Source organism: Pan troglodytes, chromosome 1 (assembly GCF_028858775.2).
Source record: "Pan troglodytes isolate AG18354 chromosome 1, NHGRI_mPanTro3-v2.0_pri, whole genome shotgun sequence".
Taxonomy (NCBI): Eukaryota; Metazoa; Chordata; class Mammalia; order Primates; family Hominidae; genus Pan; species Pan troglodytes.
Window position 1 is genome coordinate 199721326 of NC_072398.2, and position 17550 is coordinate 199738875.

At 46.6% G+C, this 17550-nt stretch overlaps 1 protein-coding gene across 1 annotated transcript in view; it reads left to right on the forward strand.

Annotated features, from left to right (window-relative positions):
* The first annotated feature begins 12371 nt into the window (after positions 1-12371).
* Positions 12372-17550, forward strand: part of NKAIN1 (sodium/potassium transporting ATPase interacting 1) — a 64394-nt gene continuing 59215 nt past the window's right edge. Inside the window, exon 1 of the mRNA XM_063783578.1 lies at positions 12372-12650. The gene's annotated coding sequence lies outside the window, so the exon portion shown is untranslated. The remainder of the gene's footprint in view (positions 12651-17550) is intronic.

Sequence of the window (17550 nt, forward strand, 5' to 3'; positions counted from 1 at the left end):
AATATACATAGTATGGTAGAATCTCCAAAGGGAATAGTGACTTTCAGATTTCTGGTCTGAGCAATATATATGTATGGTTATGCCTTTAACCGGGAGAAATTTGGACAAAGATAGTATGCAAGCTGCTTTTCACACCTCCAGCAGTATCACTGAACACTCCCTAATAATCCTTTTTAAGCACCAGGTCCACATACAGGTAGAACATCTGTCTTGGTCCATTTTACATTGCTACAAAGAAACATCTGAGGCTGAGTAACTTAGAAGTTTATTGAGCTCACAGTTCTGCAGGCTGTACAAAAAGGGTGGCACTAGCATCTGTTTCTGGTGAGGACCTCAGGAAGTTTCCAGTCATAGTGGAAGGCAGAGGGGGAGCAGATGTATCACATGGCAAGAGAAGGAGCAAGAGAGGAGGAGATGTGCCATGCACTTATAAATAACCCATGAAAACTCTACCACAAGGAGGGCACCAAGCCATTCATGAGGAATACACCCCCTTGACCCAAATACCTCCACCTAGGCCCTGCCTCCAACATCGGGCTCAAATTTCAGCATGAAATTTGGAGGGAACAACTATCCAAACTATATCAGCATCCCTAATCCAAAATCCTAAATGCTCCAGAATTTAAACTTTGAGGGCCCATATGATGCCACAAGTGGAAGATCCCACACTTAATCTCATGTGACAGGTCGCAGTCAAAACTTTGTTTCAGCTGGACACTGGCTCACACCTATAATCCCAACACTTTGGAAGGTTGAGGTGGGAGGTTCACTTGAGCCCAGGAGTTTGAGACCAGCCTGGGCAATATAGCAAGACCTCATCTCTACAAATAATTTAAAAGTTAGCCAGGTGTGGTGGCACACACCTATGGTCCCAGCTACTTGGAAGATTGAGGTGAGAATCGCTTGACCCCAGGGGATCAAGGCTGCAGTGAGCTATGACCATGCCACTGCACTCCAGCATGGGTGACAGAGTGAGACCCCATCTCCAAAAAAAAAATAATATTAACTTGGTTTCATGCACAAACTATTTAAAATATTTTACAAAATTATCAGGCTATGTGTATATGAAACAAATGAATTTTGTGTTTAGACTTGGGTCCCAAGATATCTTATTATACATATGCAAGTATTCAGAAATTGGGTGCAATGAGTCATGCCTGTAATCCCAGCACTTTGGGACGCCAAGGCGAGAAGATTGCTTGAGCCCAGGATTGCTTGAGATCAGCCTGGACAACATGGCAAAACCCTGTCTTTACAAAAAATGCAAAAATTATCCAGGTGTGGTGGCATGCACCTATAGTCTCAGCTACCTGGGAGGCTGAGGTGGAAAGATTGCTTGAGCACAGTGGGTGGAGGCTGCAGTGACCCAAGATCCTGCCATTGCACTCCAGCCTGGGTGAGAGTGAGATCCTGTCTCAAAAAAAATAGTAAAATCCAAAATCTATAACACTTATGGTCTCAAGTATTTTGGATAAGGGATATTCAACCTGTACTTGAAAACCGGTCCAGTCCCTTCCACCCACCCTCATCTTTTCTTGGGTTGGAATACAGCAGGGCTTCAACCTTGACACTGCCCTTTTAAAAGCCTACCAATCCCTTGAGAAGTTGGCAGTGATTGGGAAGAGCCAAGACCCTGGAGACTGTGAGGGCTTTCCTCTAACCTCAGCTTCTTCAGTCCCCCCTCAGGTGCCTTCTTCAAGAGGCTGGGTAGAAGCCATTAGCAGGAAATAGCACCATTTAGAATTTGAAGAAAATAGAAGCCCCAGCCTGGGGAATAAGGATTTGCGTATAAAAGATCCCCAGAGGGTGCAGATTGTATTCTCACTTTGGGAGAGATAGATTGCTCCCTAATGAGTAATGGCATCCCTGATTTTCAGTTAATTTCCCTTTATGACTTCCACAATCTCTAGCACTTAATACTGTTGGCACTTAAAGAGCCAAATTTCTTTTTTGCTGCGTGGCTGAGTTTTGTGGGTTGAATTTTCAGGGAGGCAGATTTTCAGGTTATTTTTCCTTTTTTTTTTTTTTTTTTTGGCCTCCCTGATATAATAACTACCTTTTCTCCTAGTCAGTAGCCCTAATCCCGTTCAGTCCCAACCCCCTAAACAGTTTATTTACGGGCCAGCCCATCAGAACAAAAATTGGTACTGTCTTCCCTCACCTGCTTCCCCTGGTTGTTCAGGGATGGTCGATCCCTTTTCAGGTTAGAGAAGCTAATCCCTGAAGACCTTCATGGGCCTAGTGAAGTTATGCAAGGATGAGTCCTGTAGGGAAGCAGATCCAAGCCTCCAGACGTTGTCTTCTATTTCAAGTAAATAGGTAATAGGCAGAGTTGCTGGTTTCAAAGACAAGAACAATCTTTTTCAGGGATTGGATCTAGTTAGCTAGAAAGAACAGGTAAAGGCTTATCAGAGTTGCTTCTTCACAACAAAACTAGAGTATTTGCTTCTTACTAATAGACTAGAGTCTGCCGCTTACTAACATCTCAAAGTAGAAGAATGGGAAACTGAGGTAAGAGAGTTCTGAGCAATTTGGAGCCATAGGCAGTTGAGCCTTAAAGAAAGGTTGTCAGGTCATTTGGGTTAGGACAGGATTGCTTTTTCCAAGAGTCTTTGGGGCTTGACAGCTGATGTCCCAGGAAAGAGGGAGGGGCCTGACTTAAAATGGACAGCCCTGTTCCTGTGGAACCAAATGATGCCAGGTCTGAGCTCTTAGCCTGCCCTTTGATCAATTGTCTGTGAACCCCAGACACATAATGATGCTCCTCTGAAAGAAGCCTGCATGGATGGCCATCCTCCGCATCAAGCCTGGGGATGTTCCAAACTCTTTCTTCTAGGCTTCAATTTCTTTTCTTCAATTGACACTGCAACCCACCTAGACTCTTGCGTTCTTTTTTAACTTAGATCTTCTAGAGCAGTGCTTCTCAATCTTAGGCAATTTTGCCTCCCAGGGAACAATTTGACAATGTCTGGAGCTATCTAGAGGGGTGCTACAGACATATAAGTGGGTAGAGGCCAGAGATGCTCAAAGAATTAACTGCTTTAGGATGTCATGAGTGATGCTTTTGAGAAATCCTGCTCTAGAGCAGTGATTCTCAAAGTGGGGTCCTGGATCAACAGCATCCACAACTTGAGAACTTCCTGGAAGTACAGTTTCTAGTGCCCCACCAAGGCCTGCCAATTAAATCAGAATCTCTGGCCGGGCGCGGTGGCTCACGCCTGTAATCCCAGCACTTTGGGAGGCTGAGGCGGGCGGATCACGAGGTCAGGAGATAGAGACCATCCTGGCTAACACGGTGAAACCCCGTCTCTATTAAAAAATACAAAAAATTAGCCGGGTGTGGTGGCGGGTGCCTGTAGTCCCAGCTACTCGGGAGGCTGAGGCAGGAGAATGGCATGAACCTGGAAGGCGGAGCTTGCAGTGAGCCGAGATTGCGCCACTGCACTCCAGCCTGGGTGACACAGCAAGACTCTGTCTCAAAAAAAAAAAAAAAAAAAAACCATCCTGGCTAACACGGTGAAACCCTGTCTCTACTAAAAATACAAAAAAATTAGCCGGGCGCGGTGGCAGGCGCCTGTAGTCCCAGCTACTCGGGAGGCTGAGGCAGGAGAATGGCATGAACCTGGGAGTGGGGCTTGCAGTGAGCCAAGATCGTGCCACTGCACTCCAGCCTGGGCGACAGAGCCAGACTCCGTCTCAAAAAAAAAGTTAATTAAAATAAATAAATAAAATAAATCAGAATCTCTGAGGTGGACATCAGATTTTAAAGCCTCCTTAGGTGATTCCAGTGTGCAGTCAAGGCTGAGAACACTGGTGCTGGCCATGGCTAGAACTATAGTCAGGAGGGCAGCATAAAGCCAAGTTAACTTCTCCTTCAAGAAATTTTGGGGGAGTAAAGTGTTCAGTAGCCTGTGTTTTAGCAAGCCATCTGGGAGATTCTGGTGCAAGTTTGAGAACCACTGTTCTACAGGCTCGGAAAGTTTTAATCTTTCCTAGGAGAGTGCTAGAGCCTTGTCCTGTTTAGTTATTAATAGTTGTCCTTGGCCAGGCACGGTGGTTCACCCCTGTAATCCCCGCACTTTGGGAGGCTGAGGCGGGTGGATCACCTGAGGTCGGGAGTTTGAGGCCACCCTGACCAACATGGAGAAACCCCATCTCTACTAAAAATACAGAATTAGCCAGGCATGGTGGCAGATGCCTGTAATCCCGCTACTCGAGAGGCTGAGGCAGGAGAGTTGCTTGAACCGGGAGGCAAAGGTTGCAGTGAGCCGAGATCGCGCCATTGCACTCCAGCCTGGGCAACAAGAGCGAAACTCTGTCTCAAAAAAAAAAAAAAAAGTTGTCCTTGGCCAGGCCCCAGTGGCTCACACCTGTAATCTTAGCACTTTGCAAGGCCAAAGTGGGAGGATCGCTTGAGCCGAGGAGTTCAAGACCAGCCTGGGCAACAAAGCAAGACCCCCATCTCTACAAAAAAATTAAAAAAAATTAGCTGAACGTGGTGGCATGCACCTGTAGCCCCAGCTGCTTGGGAGCTGAGGTGGGAGAATCACCTGAGCCCAGGAGGTTGAGGTTGCAGTGACCCGTGTTTGCGCTACTACACTCCAGCCTGGATGATAGAACGAGATAGTCTCAAAAAAATTATTTGTAATTTTTAATTTTTTTAAAAAGAAATTTTACCTTGAATCTCTGATCCTCCAACTTTTTACTTTAAAAATTTTGAAATACAGGCCAGGCACAGTGGCTTACGCCTGTAATCCCAGCACTTTGGGAGGCTGAGGCAGGCAGATCACAAGGTCAGGAGATCGAGACCACGGTGAAACCCTGTCTCTACTAAAAATACAAAAATTAGCCGGGCGCGGTGGCGGGCACCTGTAGTCCCAGCTACTCGGGAGGCTGAGGCAGGAGAATGGCATGAACCCAGCAGGCGGAGCTTGCAGTGAGCTGAGATTGCGCCACTGTACTCCAGCCTGTGTGACAGAGCGAGACTCCTTCTCAAAAAAAAAAAAAATTTCAAATATAAAAATTGAGAGACTAATGTACTGAACATCTGTATGCCACCTAGATTCAATAATTCAAAATCTTTTCACTGTCACACACATGTATGTACACACATACATATTTGACTTTCACTGGCCATTGAAAGTAAGATGCAGACGTACTCCATAATAATTTTCTTTTCTTTTCTTTTCTTTTTTTTTTTTGAGACGGAGTTTCACTCTTGTTGCCCAGGCTGGAGTGCAGTGGTGCAATCTTGGCTCATTGCAACCTCCGCCTCCCATGTTCAAGCGATTCCCCCGCCTCAGCCTCCCGAGTAGATGGGACTACAGGCACGTGCCACCACGCCCAGCTGATTTTTTGTATTTTAGTAGAGATGGGGTTTCACCATGTTGGCCAGGATGGTCTTGATCTCCTGATATTGTGATCCACCCACCTCAGCCTCCCAAAGTGCTGGGATTACAGGTGAAAGCCACTGCGCCCGACCCTAATTTTCTTTTTTTTTAAGATGGGGTCTTGCTTTGTTGCCCAGACTGGACTTGAACTCTTGGGATCAAGCAAGTCTCCCATCTCAACCTCCTTAGTACCTGAGGCTACAGGTGAACACCACCACACTGAGCTCAAACATCATAATTCTTTACTCCCAAATATTCTTAAATTAATATCTTATATATATGTTATATATATAGTGTATATATGTTATATATATATTGTGTATATATATGTTATATATATTGTGTATATATATGTTATATATATATAGTGTATATATATGTTATATATATAGTGTGTGTATATATATATATATTCCAGTAAGCATCTCCTAGGAATGTTCTCTATTACCATACCTCAGAAGATTAAAAACAATTTCCTAATACCATCTAATGATCATACCAGCACCACAAATGTCTTATAGCTATTTTTCAATCAAAGATCTATCAAGTTTTATATTTTGGCTATTCTTTCTAGTGTCTCAATCTGGAACAGTCCCCTGACCTTTTTTCCCAGTGAAATTGACTATTTAAAAGTATGTGGACCAGGCGCGGTGGCTCACGCCTGTAATCTTAGCACTTTGGGAGGCCAAGGCAGGTGGATCATTTGAGGTCAGGAGTTCGTGACCAGCCTGGCCAACATGGTGAAACCCCGTCTCTACTAAAAATACAAAAATTAGACAGGCGTGGTGGCATGCACCTGTAATCCCAGCTACTCTGGAGACTGAGGCAGGAGAATCGCTTGAACCTGGAAGGCAGAGGTTGCCGTGAGCCAAGATCATGCCACTGCACTCTGGTGGGCGAGAGAGTGAGACTCTGTCTCAAAAAATAAATAAATAGGCCGGGTGCGGTGGCTCACGCCTGTAATCCCAGCACTTTGGGAGGCCGAGGCGGGCGGATCACGAGGTCAGGAAATCGAGACCATCCTGGCTAATACGATGAAACCCCATCTCTACTAAAAAATACAAAAATTGAGCCAGGCATGGTGGCAGGCACCTGTAGTCCCAGCTACTCGGGAGGCTGAAGCAGGAGAATGGTGTGCACCCGGGAGGCGGAGCTTGCGGTGAGCAGAGATCGCGCCACTGCACTCCAGCCTGGGTGACAGAGCGAGACTCCATCTCAAAAAATAATAATAATAATAATAGTAAATAAATGAAATTTAAAAGGTACGTGGTTTTGTATGTTGCTTCATAATATTGTTGTGCTTGTTTTATGTTGATAAGACTCTGAGACAGAGTCTTGTTCTGTTGCCCAGGCTGGAGTACAGTGGTGGGATCGTGGCTCACTGCAGCCTCTATATCTTGGGCTCAAGTGAGCCTCCACATCTTGGGCTCAAGTGAGCCTCCCACCTCAGCCTCCCAAGTAGCTAGGACTACAGGCACATGCCACGACACCTGGCCAATTTTTCATTTATTTTTTGTAGTAACAAGGTCTCCCGATGTTGTCCAGGCAGGCCTCAAACCCCAGGGCTCAAGCAATCCACCCACCCCAGCCTCCCAAAGTGCTGGGATTACAGGCATGAGCCACTGTGCCCAGCCAATAAATGTTTTAAATGACTTGGCACCAACTAAAATGGACACTCCAGGAAGATTTACTAACTACATTTACCCTATGCTTTGTGTCTTCTCACTTACTTGTTTTAGACCAGTTATCAATTCAAATACAATCTAATAAAAAAAAATACAATCTAATACACGTTGTCAAAGGCATACCTGCAAAGATGGCAATGCATAGGGAGGAGTTAGGAAAAGTTTTACTGAGGGAATAACACGGGGTGAATCTTTGTTGTTGTTGTTCTTTTTTTTTTTTAGCTGGAGTCTTGCTTTGTCGACCAGGCTGGAGTGTAGTGGCCTGATCTCGGCTCACTACAACCTCTGTCTCCCGGACTCAAGCAATCCTCCTGCCTCAGCCTCCTGAGCAGCTGGGACTACAGGTGTGCACCACCACACCCAGCTAATTTTTGTATTTTTAGTAAAAACAGAGTTTTGCCATGTTGCCTGGACTGGTCTCAAACTCCTGACCTCAAATGATCTGCCCACCTCGGCCTCCCAAAGTGCTGGGATTACAGGCGTGAGCCACTGCATCCAGCCTAGGTGAATTTTAAAGGAGGATCAGAAACTGTGGAGAAGGGAGGGAGCTGGGAGTGTGGGTAGGGGCTATCTAGATAGATAGTGGAATAAACATGGACAACAACACAGATTGCCAAAACTGGTGTGTTCAAAAATAACACACAGCATATGTGGTGACAGCATGTTGGGGGAGTAACAGATGAGTAGGAGCCTTGGAAAGTGATGGAGCCAAATTATGAAAGGCCTGGAAAGCCAAGTTGGCAGCTTTGGCTTCGTCCTATGGAAAGGGAGCCACCAGAGGGTTCTTGGTACTCTGCACAAGAGGTCAACCACACCTGAGGATGCCTTTGGTTCTGGGTGCCCTCTTGGGAAGTCATTGTGGGGAACAGTTGTAGGAACTAGGGAAGAAGACAGGTAAGATCACTGCCTTAAACAGCAAAAAGCTGCCTTGGAAAAGAGAGGAAACACTCTTATTCTGGGATGCCTCAAAGTGCAGAGCCAAGACAAAGTGAACCATAAGAAGGCAGATTTATACTGAACAAAGAAAGAGCAACAGGCCAGGCATGGTGGCTCATGCCTGTAATCCCAACACTTTGAGAGGCCTAGGCAGGGAGATCACCTGAGGTCAGGAGTTCAAGACCAGCCTGGCCAACATGGTGAAACCCCATCTCTACTAAAAATACAAAAATTAGCCGGGCATGGTGGCACATGCCTGTAATCCCAGCTACTTGAGAGGCTGAGGCAGGAAAATCGCTTGAACCCAGGAGGTGGAGGTTGCAGTGAGCCGAGATCAGGCCACTGCACTTCAGCCTGGGTGATAGAATGAGACTCTGTCTCAAAAATAACAACCAAAAAAAAGAAAGAGCAACCATCAGAGCTGTTTCCAGAATGGTAGGGAGTTCCTCATCTCTGGAGGTATGCAAGCAGAAGCTGGGTGACCATTAGACAGGAATTCCTGTCGGATCGATTCAGAGGATTAGAGCTACTCATCAGAATCCCTGGGGAGTATATTAAAAACACCCATAACCAGGTCCCACCTCCACAGATTTTGTTTGAGTTGGGCTGGTGTGGAGCCCTGATTCAGATGCAGGTGGTCTGCACACTAACATTTGGGAACTGCTCCATTTAGAAGTCCTTCCAGTTTAGCCAGGCACGGTGGCTCACACCTGTAATCCCAGCACTTTGGGAGACTGAGGCAGGCAGATCACTTGAAGCCAGAAGTTCGTGACCAGGCTGGCCAACATGACAAAACCCCATCTCCACTAAAAGTTCAAAAAGAACTCAGCCGGGTGTGATGGTACATGCCTGTAATCCTAGCTACTCAGGGGGCTGAAGCACAAGAATCACTCAAACCCAGGAGGCAGAGGTTGCGGTGAGAGGAGATCATGCCCCTGCACACTGCACTCCAGCCTGGGCAACAGAGTGAGACCCTGTCTCAAAAAAAAAAAAAAGTCCTTCCAGCTCTACTGTTCTGTGATTTTAAGATGACAGTTTTCCTCAGACTCAAAGATGGTAATTTTAGTATCCTAAGAACTGTTGGCTGAGAAGAGACACCTGGATGAGGCCCTATGGAAAATGACTAGGAGCGGGGAGCAGCAGGGAGTTGAGAATCTCATCAGGGCATTTGGGATGTGCTAGAGGGGCCAGGCTTGAGCTGACTCCATCTGTCTTCCTATCCTAGTTGGTCCCTAGACAACCCCAGTGCAGCATAATGACTCAACACAGTAAGGGGCCAATTGGCGAGAAGGCCTCTAGCCATCTCTCCTTGTCCCCAGCTCAACTGGCCTGAGGGCAGACTTGAACTGAAAACCCACATGGTTTCCAAAGGCTGGTGGAAAGGGAGATTTGTCTTGGCTGTCAACAGATTCTGTGCTAAAGACTGGCCCCCACAGTCCAGACAAGAAGAGTAAATTTTCACCAGGCACGGTAGCTCATGCCTGTAATCCCAGCACTTTGGGAGGCCGAGGCGGCCACATCACCTGAGGTCAGGCGTTCGAGACCAGCCTGACCAACATGGAGAAACCCTGCCTCTACTAAAAATACAAAAATTAGGCCGGGTACGGTGGCTCATATCTGTAATCCCAGCGCTTTGGAGGCCTAGGTGGGCGGATCACAAGGTCAGGAGTTCGAGACCAGCCTGGACAACATGGTGAAACCCTGTCTCTACTAAAAATACAAAAAATTAGCTGGGCATGGTGGTGCTCACCTGTAGTCCCAGCTATTCGGGAGGCTGAGACAGGAGAATCACTTGAACCCAGGAGGCGGAGGTTGCGGTGAGCCGAGATCGCTCCACTGTACTCCAGCCTGGGCGACAGTGTGAGACTCCATCTCAAAAAATATATATACAAAAATTAGCTGGGAGTGGTGGCTCATGCCTGTAATCCCAGTTACTCGGGAGGCTGAGGCAGGAGAATCGCTTGAACCTGGGAGGTGGAGGTTGCAGTGAGCCAGGATTGCGCCATGGCACTCCAGCCTGGGCAACAAGAGCGAAACTCCATCTCAAAAAAAGCAAAAAAAAAAAGAGTAAATTTTCTACCAGCTTTACTGCCATCAGAACTGTTTAGGATTTCCTGCCCTAGATCCCTAGACGCTGCCATTCATATACACCCTGTCCTAACCCCTAACCTCTTCCCTTTTTCTTGACCATTCTTTCTGATCAGAGATTTTGTTTCTCTCCTTTTTTTTTTTTTTTTTTTTTGAGACAGAGTCTCACTCTGTCACCCAGGCTGGAGTGCAGTGGTGCTATCTCATCTCACCACAACTCCGCCTCCTGGGTTCAAGTGATTCTCCTGCTGTAGCCTCCCAAGTAGCTGGGATTACAGGCATGCGCCACCACGCCCAGCTAATTTTTGTATTTTTTAGTAGAGATGGGGTTTTACCATATTGGACAGACTGGTCTCGAACTCCTGACCTTGTGATCCACCTGCCTCGGCCTCCCAAAGGGCTGGGATTACAGGCGTAAGCCTCTGTGCCTGGCCTGTTTCTCCTTTTAATATTTGCTCTGGAGGTGAGATTTGGAAGATAGTTAGTTAAAGGAAATAACTTACAGTAATGGCAGTAAGGAGGCAAGAAGAAGTAAAAAGTGTGGGTGGAAGTTAAAGAAAAGAGGGGTCATAGTTCCTGAAAAAGTATGGGCAGAAGTTAGACACTTCTGCCGTGCAAGTTGGCTCATATCTGTAATCCCAGCACTTTGAGAGGCCAGTGCAGGTGGATGGCTTGAGCCCAAGAGTTCTGAGACCAGCCTGGGCAACATGGTAAGACCCCATATCTACTAAAAAAAAAAAAAAAAGGGAGAAGAAGAAGGAGAAGGAGGAGGAGGAGGAGGAGAAGGAGAAGGAGAAGGAGAAGTTAGACACTTGTGTGTCTGCACATCTTTTCTTGTTTGGAAACCTATATTTCAGGCATCATCTTTTCTCTGAAGTTTTTCATTACTGCCTAATCCCAAGCAAAGTTAATTATTTCTTCCACTATTCTGTTTATGTACCTCATAGACGCTATTGCCAATCTATGTATTGCTTATAACTCTGTTTATATGTTTTGCCTCTCCAACAGGCCTAAGAGTCACAAACTTAGATGCCAGTAGAGGCCAGAGAGGAAAAACAACTGGTGAAGCTGCTGAGTTTAAGACAGTGATCAGTGGACAATGCCACACTGTTGGCCACTGTATTAACCTCAGGTCTTTATCCCAGGGCTTTCTTGGGCACACCTGTGCCATTCATGTTTGCTTCCAAAGCTCCTAACACAATACCTGGCAGAGTAACCAAACCGAAGTGACCCAGAAGTGTTGAGCTCCAACTCAGCCCCTAAGGTGCTATGTAACTGTAAAGAACTCAGTCAGCATCTCTGCCCTTCAGGTTCTCCCTTTCTTTCTCTCTCCCCTCTTCAGAAAAAGGCACCTTGAAGATCATCTAGGCCAATGGGTTTTCTACTTTGTTCGTTAGAGGCCTTGGACTGAGGAGCTGATTTTGGAGGCCTTCACAGAAGGCAAGGGCACATTGAGAGAGCAGGTTGCTAGTCCTCTTTCCCTATACAATCAGACAAGTTCTACTTTTTTCTGTTTTAGAAATGTATGCTTTCTTTTGAAGAAAAGGGTCTACTGTTAGAAAAGTTTGAAAACATAACAAATGGTATAGGCAAAGTTGTTCTGCCTGGGATCAAATCCTATTCTATGACTTCCTTGTTATATGACCCTGAGCAAGTGATCTAACCTCAGTTTCCTTATCTAGAAAATGGAGATGATGATAATAGCACCTACCTCAAAGGATTGTAGTGAGGTTTAATGAGTAAATACATAGAAATTGTGCCTGGCACATCGTTTTTGTTTTTTTGGGTTTTTTTTTTAGGCAGGGTCTTGCTCTGTCAGCCAGGCTGGAGTATAATGGCACAATCATGACTCACTGCAGCCTCAAATCCCTGGGCTCAAGTGATCCTCCCGCCTTAGCCTCCCAAGTAGCTGTAAGTACAGGCTTGCACCACCACACCTGACTAATTTTTTAACAATATTTTTGTAGAGACAGGGTCTCGCTACATTGCCCAGGCTGATCTCGAACTCCTCAGCTCAAGCAATCCTCCCACCTCAGCCTCCCAAAGTGCTGAGATTACAGGCATGAGCCACCACACCCAGCCTGGCACATAGTTCTTGATAAGTGTTGGCTACAGTGGTATAATACAAAAACATATTTGGTCTTTGTCCCTGGATCTTGGGAATTTCCTGAGCAATAGGAGTGTTTTTTCTTATTCATAAGCCCCTTCTATCACACTTGAGTTTACCCTAATGAGGTGACTTAAGTAGAGCCCCTAGATCTAGGGATGGGACTAGTCACCAGAAAGACCAAGTGATGAGAAGGTTGGAAATTTCAGTCCCACCCACTGACCTCTGAGAATGGGGGGTGGTGCTGAAGATTGAGCTATATGAAAACTCTTGAACAATGAGATTCAGAGAGCTGGGTTGGTGAATGCATCCACAGGCCAGGAGGGTGGTGCTCCCTGACTCTTCAGGGACAGAAACTCCTGCACTTGGGACTCTTCTGGACCTCACCCTGTATACTTCTTCATCTGGCTCCTCATTAGTATCCTTTAAAATAAGCAGACAAATGTAAGTAAAATGCCTTCCTGGATCCTGTGAGCCATTCTAGCAAACTATTAGAACTGAGGAGGGGATCGCAGGAACCCCCAATTTATAGCCAGTTTATCAGCAGTATAGCTGGGTGGCCAGAGACTTGTGACTGGTCTGAAGTAGGGGCAGTCTTGAAGAACTGAGTCCTTAACCTGTGGGGTCTACACTAACCCCTAATAGCTAGGGTCAGAATTGAACTGGATTGCTGGCCACCCAGTTGGTGTGAAGAATTTGGCTGATGTCAGAAAATATCCCAGAGGCTGTAATTAGTGAGCATGTTCAGTCCTCTAACTTGAAAGCAGGGAAATTATTATGTTTAACAACTCAGCTATCTTATAAATGAACTTTCTCAGAAGCCTTTAGTGTTTTAACCCACAGAGAGACTAATGGTGGAAGACTGAAACACTGACAAGCCTTGGTTCAGGGCAGGGGAGAAAGTTCTTAACCCTCTAGAAATCTCATCACCTCAGCAGAACCTACCATGCTTCTCTCCGGGCTGACCATGCCTCTGTCTTCTCGCTCAGGAAGTGTGGATATATTCTGAATCATCTCTCTCCTTTATTTCCAAACCCTGCTTCATTCTCCCCACAGCATTTCTTTGGCCCAAGGGTTAGTCATCCTTCAAGGTGAATATTGATGTCATCCCCAGCTCCTAGCCCCTCCAACTTCTTGCCAAAGATGTTTCTATCTGTTCCTACAGTTAGGCTGTCTTCCTCCGTAGAACCCTGACTTCCAGGTGGTAAAGAGGGCACAAGATATGCTGGGCACTGAAGCAGGAACGACAGGAGTGCTGGGTGTGCAATCATTCATTTGCTACACATTTGCTGATTCCTGCCCTGATCCTAGCCCTGTAGGATGTAGAGATAATTTATGACGTAGTTGCTTAAGAGTGGAAGTATGAGAGGGCATCCTGTGTGCGTGAATTCGTCAGGGCAGCACTTGCGGGAATGAGCCAGGGGCAGAGGTTAATTCTACTGAGGTCAGACAGGCCATCCCCACTCCCACAGGACAGACTTATAAGTGAGTCAGCCAGGCCTTGGAATAGAGGTTACAGGCATGACCAGATATAGTCAAGAGCCGGCAGGGGTGGTCAGAGCCCCAGTGGGAATCCACTGTTACTATAGGAATTAAATGAGATAATGCATGTAGAAGCTTGGCTCAGAGTAAACACTCAATAAATGGTAGCTATTATTGTCTTTTTGTTATTGAGTTGCATTGTTAGCCTCACAGAGGTAACTGGCAGAGATTATATCTGGAAGAGGCCCAGCAGAGGATCTGGTAGAGAACGTTACATCTGGGCTGAGCCTTTGTGGAGGTGGTTGTATTCTTTTGTGGGAAATGGACTCTTTGGAGAACCTGACGAAAGCTGTGCCTCTCCCCAGAAAAAGGCACAGCTGCTCACATGATGCTTTGCATATTATTTCAGGGACTTCACAGACTCCTGGAAGCCTGTCTAGTCACGGAACCTGGTTGGACACAGCTGTTATTTGCCAAGCATGGCTGAGAAAATTTCCTGCTGTTCTGCCAGGCACTGTGGCTCACACCTATAATCCCAGCACTTTTGGAGGCCGAGGCAGGTGGATCGCTTGAGCCCAGGAGTTTGAGACCAGCCTGGGCAACATGGCAAAACTCTGTCTCTACAAAAAACACAAAAATTAGCCAGGCATGGTGGTACATGCCTGTAGTCCCAGCTACTCGTGAGGCTGAGGTGGGAAGATCAAATGAGCCTGGGAGGTCAAGGCTGCACTGAATTGTGATCTCTCCATTGCACTCCAGCCTGGGCGACAGAGCGAGACCCTGTCTCAAAAACAGAAAAAGAAAAGAAAAGTTCCCACTATTAGCTTATTGACCCAAGTGAAAACTTCAGCACACATAGGATATTCAACGGTGGGGATATTCTGTGTCTTTTAAAATACAAAGTGGTATCCTGCAGAATGGGTGGAAGAGGGAGACCTGTGAAGAGACCCATCTTTTTTTTTTTTTTTTTTTTTTTTGAGGTGGAGTTTTGCTCTTGTCACCCAGGCTGGAATGCAGTGGCACGATCTTGGCTCAGTGCAACCTCCGCCTCCCGTGTTCAAGTGATTTCTCCTGCCTCAGCCTCCTGAGTAGCTGGGACTACAGGCGCCTGCCACCACATCCAGCTAATTTTTGTATTTTTAGTAGAGACAGGGTTTCATCATGTTGGCCAGCCTGGTCTCAAACTCTGATCTCAGGTGATACACCCGACTCAGCCTCCCAAAGTGTAGGGATTACAGGTGTGAGCCACCACGCCCGGCCAAAGAGACCCACCTTAAAGTCCAGGGAGAAGACACAATTGGCTTCATGGGCATGTGACCTCTGCAGTCACACAGGACCCTGCATGTTTTGTTTTCTGTTCTTTGTTTTTTTGAGACACCATTTCACTCTGTCACCCAGGCTGGAGTGCAGTGGCACAATCTCAGCTCACTGCAACCTCCACCTCCTGGGTTCAAGCAATTCTCATGCCTCAACCTCCCAAGTAGCTGGGATTGCAGGCACATGCCACCACGCCCAGCTAATTTTTGTATTTTTTTAATTTTTATTTTTTGAGATGGAGTCTCACTCTGTCACTGGGCTGGAGTACAGTGGCGTGACCTTGGATCACTGCAATCTCCGTCTCCTGGGTTCAAGCGATTCCCCTGCCCCAACCTCCCTAGTAGCTGGGATTACAGGCATGCACCACCACGCCTGGATAATTTTTTGTATTTTAGTAGAGATGGGGTTTCACCATGTTGGACAGGATGGTCTCGATCTCCTGATTATCTGCCCGCCTTGGCCTCCCAAAGTGCTGGGATTACAGGTATAAGCCACCACGCCTGGCCTAATTATTGTATTTTTAGTAGAGATGGGGTTTTGCCATGTTGGCTAGGTTGATCTTGAACTCCTGACCTTAAGTGATCCACCTGCCTTGGCCTCCCAGAGTCCTGGGATTATAGCGTAAGCCACAGCGCCCGGCCCCCTGCATGTTCTTGACTTCAAGTTCTGCTGTGTTGCCATCTTGAAATTCTTAATTTTTTTTTTTTTTTTAGATGGAGTTTTGCTCTTGTTGCCCCAGGCTGGAGTGCAGTGGGGCGATCTCAGCTCACCACAACCTCTGCCTCCTGGGTTCAAGCAATTCTCCCACTTCAGCCTCCTGAGTAGCTGCGAATTACAGGCATGTGCCACCACATCTATCTAATTATTTTTTGTATTTTTAGTAGAGACAGGGTTTTTCCATGTTGGTCAGGCTGGTCTCGAACGCCTGACCTTGTGATCTGCCCGGGCCTCCCAAGTGCTGGGATTATAGGCATGAGCCACTGCGTCTGGCCGAAATTCTTAATTTTTTAACAAGAAGTGCTGCATCTTCATTTTGTGCTGGGCCCCCAAACTATGTAGCCAGTCCTGGAAGAAAACAGGGACACATTTATTTGCATGCTTACTATGTGAGCAGCAAACAAGTGACAGTGCTGGAACCGGGACCCAGGCTGTTTGGGTCCAAAACCACGGGTCCTAACCTACATCTTACCATAATTCCTGTCTCTCGAATCAAGAGGGCTAGTGAGAGTGGAGAGGAAGGGAAAGAATAAGAACCTTCTGTTTCTCCCACCAGAACACTCTTCACTCCCCTGCCTCTCCTTCCTTCCTATTGTCGTCTCAGTATCAGTTTCATTTCCTCAAAGAGGTGTTTCCTGGTCCCCAAACCTAAATTATGCCCCTCTCATTCTCTCTTTTCTCCCTTAGTATTTTATTTATTATTTATTTATTTTGACAGAGTTTCGCTTTTGTCGCCTAGGCTAGGGTGCAATAGCATGGTCTTGGCTCACTGCAACCTCCACCTCCCGGGTTCAAGTGATTCTCCTGCCTCAACCTCCTGAGTAGCTGGGATTACAGGTGCCTGATACCATCCCTGCCTAATTTTTGTATTTTTAGTAGAGATGGGGTTTCACCATGTTGGCCAGGCTGGTCTCGAACTCCTGAACTCAGGTGATCCACTCACTTTTGGGAGGCCGATCTCCACTCAGGTGGAGGTTGCAGTGAGCTGATTCGGCCTCCCAAAGTGCTGAAATTACAGGTGTGAGCCACCGTGCCACGTTTCTTCTTTAATATTCTTTAGAGTATTCATCAGAACTTTGTGTATTTATTTGTATATTTCCTTGTTTTAATGACAATCCCTCACTAGACTGTGTGCTCAATGAGGGCAGAGATTTTGTCGGGTTTTGTTCCCTTATCCCCAGCAGAGAACCTGGCACATAGTGGGTATTTCATAAATGTTAGTTGGAAAGTACAGTTTATAGAATGTAATGACAGATCAGATGTAATTGTAGGGAAGCCTGGAGGATGACCTAGGAAATTCCACTTGGGTGATGCTAATTGCCAAGGTGAATATAGGAAGTTAGGAGTGGGACAGGAATGATTATGTGGATTTGAGATGTGTCCAGTTCGAGGGCTTTTGGGGGTGGCTTGGAGAAGGCAATCTTCTGCTGGGAAACTTCTGACTCTGTCCCTACTGCAGCCCAGGGTAGGGGCTCCCTACCTCCACCTGGGCAGATCTCTGCCATCACCCATCTCACTGGCATGCTCTTGGGAGCCTATCTGTTCCCTGGGCGGTGCAGCTCTACGGGATTTGGAACAGTGTTGCAGGTCTCATCTCTGGCTCGCAGGGCCCCCAGGGGTGTGTATGCAGTCAGGGCTCAATAAATGCCAGTAGAAGGAAAGAAGGAAGGCGAAAAATGTGGCCAGGCACTCAGGGGAGAGGCTGGGGTGAGGAGCAGATCTGGGAACGTAAATAGAGCTAGAAGTCCAAGTTGGAACCCTGGTGCCCTAGAGACAGGGTGGACAAAAAAGTGTTCCAAGCCAGGCCAGGCACAGGGCTAAGCGCTTT